The sequence below is a fragment of the Cervus elaphus genome, chromosome 21 (assembly GCF_910594005.1).
Source record: "Cervus elaphus chromosome 21, mCerEla1.1, whole genome shotgun sequence".
Taxonomy (NCBI): domain Eukaryota; kingdom Metazoa; phylum Chordata; class Mammalia; order Artiodactyla; family Cervidae; genus Cervus; species Cervus elaphus.
The window spans coordinates 7,439,472-7,447,333 of NC_057835.1; the positions used below are offsets into that span (position 1 = coordinate 7,439,472).

The window sequence follows — 7,862 nt, forward strand, 5'->3', positions numbered from 1 at the left end:
ATAGGTCGCAGGCAGGCTTGAGGTGGAAAAAGGGAGTAAAAGATGGATATTTATCAAGGTCTGAGCTGAGTGTTAATACCCAGTGCCTCTCAGCCCCCACGACCACCCTGGCAGTTAGTTTGAGGAGTTACAGATGACGAGACCAAGGGTCAGGGAGGCAAGGTCCCTGGCCACGAGCAGACTCTGCGCCAGCCACCTGGAGAGGAGGAGCAGGTTATGTGCAGAAGCCCTTGGCCGTGGCGCCGGCCAGCACTAAGAGGGACACGTGGGCCAAGGCAAACAGTGTTATGTGTGCACCTTGGAGCCCCTCTTGCAAGCTGGGCCCATCTCAAGTGGGGAGCAGAACTGGTCAGACCCATCAGTCTCCCCAGACTTTCCACTGAAGACAAATAGGTCCAGCAGAGGTCGCCTCTGAAGACAGAACTGGAACCAGGGTTGGGAGGAAAGGACAGTATATAGTACTCACTTTGCACAGTTCTATGACTATCTGAATTTTACCAAGAATGTATCATTATTACTATTATTATTGAAAAGAAAAAGTGAAAGTGTTAGTTGCTCAGTCATGTCTGACCCTTTGCAACCTCATGGACTGTAGCCCGCCAGGCTTCTATGTCTATGGGATTCTCTGGGCAAGAATACTGAAGTGGGTTGCTATTCCCTTCTCCAGGGGATCTTCCCCACCCAGGGATTGAACCCCGGTCTCCTGCATTGCAGGCAGATTCTTTACCGTCTGAGCCACCAGGGATGAGAAGAAAATGAACATCCGATGACCCCAAGGTGTCTGCCTCTCCTGAAAGCTTCTGCGTCTTGAGACAGTCATGACAAAGCCCCAGAGAGGCTGCCTTCCCCCCGCCCTCCACCTTCCGTGGAAGTGCATCCCACAAGCTAGGCCCCAGACCCAAAGGTGGCCATGCATTCCTTCCTTCCACCATTCATTCTTTCACGATTCTGTGTTAGGCCTCCGCCCCCCAGAAGTCACTGGTCTAATGGAGAGACAAGCACGAAGACCACACACCACAAAATAAGGCAACTGGTTCTGACGAAGAACGCGGTGCAAGATGTGCCTGTGGGGGTAGTCAGGGAGGGCTTCACAGCGGAGACAGCTTTGAGCGGACACCTCCCACGGAACCAGAGATCTTGAGCGTGAGGACCTGGGCTCAAGACCTTGAGCGGAGGGACATGTCCCGCTCCAGACCTTGAGAGGAGCCCCAGCAAAGCTCGCCCCCTTCCTTCAGCCTCCACACACTCCTGGCCACCTGCACCTTCTGCCTCATCTGCTTGGAGCCAGCTCACTGGGGAGTTTCCATACCCGCAGGCCTGTGTCTGCTACCAATTAGGAGGCAAGGTAATTACACCGTGATTACGGACATACTCTTCCACTTCTTAATGAGCTACGTGGGCTTAGGCAGAAAGGTCTCTGCTGTCTGAAACTCAGGGACCACGCAAAGCTGCAAGGCCTGTGTGCTAGCCCAGAGGAGTGGTTTTCCAACTGCTTTCAACCCCCTTGAAACAGATGAAAACCAAGCTATTTGGGTTGGGGTGGGAGTGTGGAAGGGGCTCTGGGAGAAGGATCCAGAGGCCCACTTGCTCTGTAGCTCTGGATCCTGGGGAGACGGGGGTTGGGACCGGTCCTGGGGGTGGGATCAGGGTGGCCAGCACAGAGGGAGAGCGCTGGGGAGAGAGTCCACCACCCATGTCTCCCAACTGGCACACACAAGGACTTCAGGATCTTCAGAACTGCGTGCTGGTACCCATGTGCCTGGCCCAGTTAGCTCATCTTTTACAGCAAGCAGTGAGTCTATAGTCTATACAAATAGAAATAGAAATATGACCTTGAAAGATGTCATAAAGGACTTCAACCTTTTAATAACGCCACAATTTCCTTTCTTAAATTCAGAGGGATGTTTAAGGGAAAATATCTCTTCTATAGAAGGAATATTTATATGAATTCAGCAATTCTATGAACTCCCTTTTCTTTTTCTTCTGTTCAAGTGAAGTAAAATTAGATTAAAAATAGAACCCAAGATATGAGTCTTCTGGTTTTATAAAGTCATTTCCACCCATCTGTCCCTTACTCACCCTTCTGGTTTTTGTGTATTTGTGGAGTTGTTCAAAATGATGTTCATCTAATGTTAATGGGTTTTTTTTTTTGCCCATGCCACGCAGCACTCAGGGTACTAGCTCCCTGACAAGGGGTCAAAGCCGTGCCGCTTGCAGTGGAAACAAGGAGTCTTAGGCACTGGACCCCCAGGGAAGTCCCTTCTAATGGTTACTTTCAGCTGGTTGGATTTGGGTTGGTTTTTTATTTGTCTTTGGGATTTACAGTGTGTTTTAATTTCTTTATAATGAACAGCTGTCACTTATTTTTTAATGTGACTTTTTTTTCCTTAAAAAGAGAGATGGGAAGGAAACTTGTCAAACTTGTCAACCAGAATTAATAGTGGAAACTGAGTACTGAGATGATGGATGATTGCTATTTCTTTTTTTCCCCCACTCCTTTAATTTCTAAAAGAAAACAACTTACTTTTAAAATAAGGAAAAAAGAAATCATGGGGACTGTGAAACAAGACCAGTGGCAGACAACTTGTCAATGATCTCTTCATATTTACTGAACAACTTGATGCCAGGTTCCAACGTCTATCGTCTCTCTATTGAGGTTTGTGGTTACTACACGGGGAAAAACTGTTCTCACGCGCTTTCCTTGCAATTATATATGCTGCCACTAGTTGGCGTTAGGCATATCCGTATTTGGGGAGGTGTGTGTTTTGCCCCTGTCTCGGGTAAGAAGTTATCTATTACAGCTCGAATTTTTTGAGAATTTCTTTACAGTTGATAACCCAGTCGAGGCCGCTCAATTGTCTTCCTCAAATAAATACTTCAGACACAAGTCAAACAAGTGATTAAAACAAGCAAACATGCCGCTTCTTACGCATGAGACAGGGTGGCCTCCAGGTAAAGCACCCAGCTCTGGAAGCAGACGGATCTCAGTCCAAACCCTGGATTCATCACTCACTGGCTTCATCATCTTAGTCAAACTACCTCAGCTCTTTTGGCCTCAGCATCCTCATTTAAATGCTGGGAATTTAACAAGCCCACATCATAGCATTGTCGTAGGAGTTGAGCGAAGTTGTGTAAGTAAAGGATTCAGGAAATAGTCCTTATTACTCCTGCTGTAAGTCCACCTAGAAAACTCCTGCTCAGCCTTGAGGACCCAGCTGAAACCCCTCCTCCTCAGTGAAGCCTCTGTTAACCTCCTGGCAATTAGTTGCTGGCTCCTCTAATCCTATATCCTAATCCTTAAGCTTAGGGTGCCAGTTTTTTCTTTATGTCTCTTGAGGCTATGTTATCAAGTGAGTGAAAATGTAAGATTTTACATCTTAATCTTGGGTCATGGAATAACCCCAGTATTATTTTGAAATGCCCCTCGTTATCTCTTAAGGCCAATATTGATAACATAATCAAGTCTGCACAACTTTTGTCTGATATTATTATTATTATTTAATCTTTTGGTCACACCACACAGCATGTGGGATCTTAGTTCCCGGACCAGGGATCAAACTTTAGTCCCCTGCATTGTCAGTGAGGAGTCTTAACCGCTGGACCACCAGGAAAGCCCCTGTCTGATATTATTTTAACTACTTTTCCTCCCTCCCTCCTTTCCTCCCTCCCTCCTATCCTTCCTTCCCATCCTTCCTTCGTTCCTCCTTCTGTCTTTTTTCTTCTCTGCATGTGCTCTACACACTAGGAGAACCAGGCACAGAGGAGGCAGTGATGGTCCCAGGTTGGCCTCCCTGTCCCAGCCCACCTGCAGAGAAGGCTCCTGGTCCTCCCTCCTGGGGCCACGTGGCTGAGAATACTGTTGGCGCTGAGCCTGTGGCTCCTCCCTGCCCATCCTAACAGCCCCGCCCCAGTGTCTCCGCGCTCTCTCTCTCAGGCTCCTCTCTCTCATCCTGTCTCTGCTGAGACCCCCACCAGTCACCCCCACAGAGGTCAGAGGCTCTCCCAAAGACATGGATCTGAACCTCACAAGGACTCCACGATGGAGCTCATTTTTCACCCTGTCACGTTCACCGCATCCTCACAGGCGTGCAACCGTGTTCACACTCACACACTCAAGTGTGACTGTGTGTCCAGACACACATGCACGTGCACTTGCCTACACAGCAATGCTCACTCCCCCGACCACAGGGGACCTGTTCCACCTGCACCTGCCCTCCTCGGCCAGCGGCCAGCGGGGGCTGCAGACTCTGCTCCGGGCCCTCCCTCCCTCCCCTGCCCCTGCCCCTGCCCCTGCCCCTGCCCCATCTGACCATCTCACTGAGAGCAGTGACACTCTCCTGGGGACCGCCTCCTGGGGGAAAACTCCTTGCCGCATGGGGTTTCGTGGGCTCCTGAGCACACCGTTCCTTCCCCATAGGAAGCGCTGACTTGGTTGACCTTTTGCTTTTTGACCTTCACCTCTCCCCTTCTTCCTTCCTGGACTGCAAACCCAAAGCCTGAGTTGCTGCCTTGCAGTTGTGTGGACAAGCGCCACACTGTAAAGATGGTAGGGTGTGAAGCAAGGGGCCCCTCGTCCGTGACCATCCTGGGGGCGGCGGGGCGGTTCCAGTCCAGAACTGCCTCCTTCCAGGCTGCTCGTTTTGTGAGGAAAGATAAACCCCTGCTGATTTAAGCCACTATGGTCAGTGCTGGTACGTGTAGCTGATGAAGCGCTTAATTGGCACAAAGACAGTTCATGGGACACCTCCTCCAGCAAGTCTTCCCGGACTCCCCTGGCAGATCCCATCCTGTGTTCTGTGTCCTTCTCACACGGAGTTGGCTCTGACCCCATCACAGTTAACGTACATTGCCTCTCAGAGAATCTGGTGCACACTACCCACCACTCTCAAGGGGCAGGCCCATCCTGCCGGCATGGGTAGCCCCCTTATTTCTTAGCTGAGTGCCTGGCGGGATGTTTGCATGGGTGAGGAAGAAGGAGCCAAGGACTTGGACTCCTAGAGTCCGCGTTCTAGTCCCGGCCTCCCTGTCCCAGGGCTGTGACCTTGAGTTCCCTCTGTAAGCAGTTGTTTCTCCATCTACAAAACATCTCGTGGGGGTTCTGAGGCTCAGATGAGGCAATCAATATGGAAAGATTTGGAGACAAAAAGCTGCTGGACACATAGTAATTGTCAGTGTCCCCGTAAGGCTGTGGGGCCAGAGCCTTGTCGATTATTCTGAACAAACAGCAACACACACACATAACCCACACACATTCACACAGCACACACACACAACACACACGTCACATACATACACACAGCACACATGCACACGATGCACCCGTCGCGTGTATATGCACGTAGTACACACACACATACACATATGCACACGCACAGAGGCATGAGCGGGTCTGTTAAGCCAAAGCAACTTGAACTGCCCTTGGAAGCTGCCCAAACCAACCTGAAGCACAAGCCAGTCCACACCCAGTGACTTGGTGCTGGTTTGAGAACTAGCCAGGCTCCTCTAGGTTGTTTTCTTTGAACCAAACGTGGTTATCATCACCTTGTATGTCAGCATTTGGCGCTTGCTTCCACCCCAAGACTTAAAGGAGGCCTTTACAGGGCTCAACAGGTGAGGGAGTGGAAAACAAGGAACCTTCCACCCAGGCTGCCTAAGGGGGGCTTGGAAGGACACGCGCTGGTCCGCTGCCTGCAGTCCGGAGGGACGGGGCACCCTCTGTCCGTCTCTCCCTCCCTCCCTCCTTCCCTCCCTTCTCACTCCGCCTCCTTCCCGCTCTCTCCATCTCTGTCTCTCTCCATCTGTCTGTCTCTCCTCTCTCTGCAGCCGCACCTGCAAGAGCGGGAAAGCCAGGCCCGGCTCAGGGCCGCTCCAGGTGACCAGCCAGGGCCCCGCCGTTCTCCCTCGTGAGCGGAGCTGGTTAGTACCCAGGCTGGCTGTTCATTTAACAGACACTGCCTGAGCACCTACTGTGTGTCAGCCCTGGCTTGGCCCTGGGGGCACAGACTGGATGCTCAAGGTAGTGGAAGCCTGAGAAGGAAATGGAAAAAAAACAAATGTGGGGACTCCCCTGGTGACCCAGTGGCTGGGACTCTGTGCTCCCATGCAGGGGGCTCAGGTTTGATCCCTGGTCAGGGAACTAGATCCTAAGACCCAACACAACCAAATAAATAAACATTAAAGAGAAAAAGTGTGTTGGGTGCCCTCTCGGGCCGGGCACTGTGATGTTGCTGTCAACATTTGACTTAATTCCTGCACCAGCCTGTGAGGTATTTAAAAGTAGAGAGGTAGAGTGTTAGTTGCTCAGTCATGTCCAACTCTTTGTGACCTGCCAAGACTGTGGCCTGCCAAGCTCCTCTGTCCCTGGAATTCTCCAGGCAAGAATACTGGAGTGAGTTGCCATTCCCTTCTCCAGGGAATTCTTCCCAACCCAGGGATCGAACCCAGGTCTCGTGCATTGCAGGCAGATTCTATACCATCTGAGCCAGCAGGGAAGCCCAAGAGGTATTTACTTACTTAAATAGGTTCCACCAAATCTACCAGCTTAAGGTAAAAACAAAGCTATTTTTAATATTTAAATTATTCTCTCACCAGCACCTCCCAGACCAACAGAAAGGCCATCATCTGTCTGTCTGTCTGTCTGTCTTTCTCCATCTTTGTCTCTGTCATTGTCTCCCAATCCATTCCAACAATCCCACTTCTCGGTACAGACTTAAGAGAAGTGAAAGCAGAGTCTCAAAGCTACATGCACCCCTTCGTTCACAGCAGCATTATCCACAATAACCAAAAGGTAGAAACAACACACGTGCCCAGGGCTCAGCAGAGGTGGTCCATACAAAGGAATGTTACTCAGCCTTTAAAAGGAGGGAAATTCTGATGCCTGCTACAACAATGGACGAACCCTGAGGTCACTATGCTCAGTGAGATAAGTCAGTCACCCAAGGACTGATACTTGTGATCCCACTTCTGTGAGGTGCCTAGAGCAGACAAATTCGTGGAATCAGGAAAGGGGATGGGGGTACTGGGCGTTGGTGGGAGGTGGGGAGCCAGTGTTTAATGGAGACAGAGCTTCGGTTTGGGAAAATGGAAGAGTTCTGGAGGTGGAGGCTGATGACGATGCATGAGGTGAGCCCGCTCAGTGCCGCGGAGCTGTGCACTCAAAATGGTTAAAATGGGTAGTTCCAGTTCCGGCGTGTGGAGTTCTCATTGCTGGCGGTCAGTTGTCGCGGTTGGTGGGCAGTAACTGAGCCAAGATGCTATGGAATCTTCTGGCTCTCCGTCAGATTGCTAAGAGGACCATAAGTACTGCTTCATGCAGACAGTTTGAAAATAAGGTTCCAGAGGAACAAAAGCTGTTTCAGGAGGATGATGGAATCCAGTGCTTCTGAAGGGTGGGATAGGTGATGCCCTCCTGCATAGAGCCACCATAATTCTTACAGTTGGTGGGACGGCATATGCCATGTATGAACTGGCTGTGGCTTCATTTCCCAAGAAGCAGGACTGACTTCAGTTTATCCTCCCAGCAATCAGTTGGTTCAATTCCATTCAGCTCCCTGTGGACCAGTAATCTGATACATAACTGAGTTCTTTGGGGATCAGTATTTATTGACTTGTACTAGTTGCCACCAATAAAGCAGCCTTTACCATGAAAATAAATAAATAAATAAAATAAAATGGTTAAAGTGGCAAATTCTATGTCATTTGTATTTTATCACAATTAAAGCAACAACAGTCCTGGTGGTCTCTGTGGGTGTGGAGGGTCTGTGGGCATGGACGTGGGAAGAGGCCCCTGAGTAGTTCTGGACGGTTCCAAGTGATCTAGCTCCGGGGTCTTCCATCACAGCCTTATCTCCATGGGGGCAGGA

General features: G+C 50.2%; 1 pseudogene; it reads left to right on the top strand.

Moving 5' to 3' along the window:
• Nucleotides 1-7,250: 7,250 nt before the first annotated feature.
• On the top strand, nt 7,251-7,569 carry LOC122679674 (annotated as a pseudogene).
• Nucleotides 7,570-7,862: the final 293 nt, after the last annotated feature.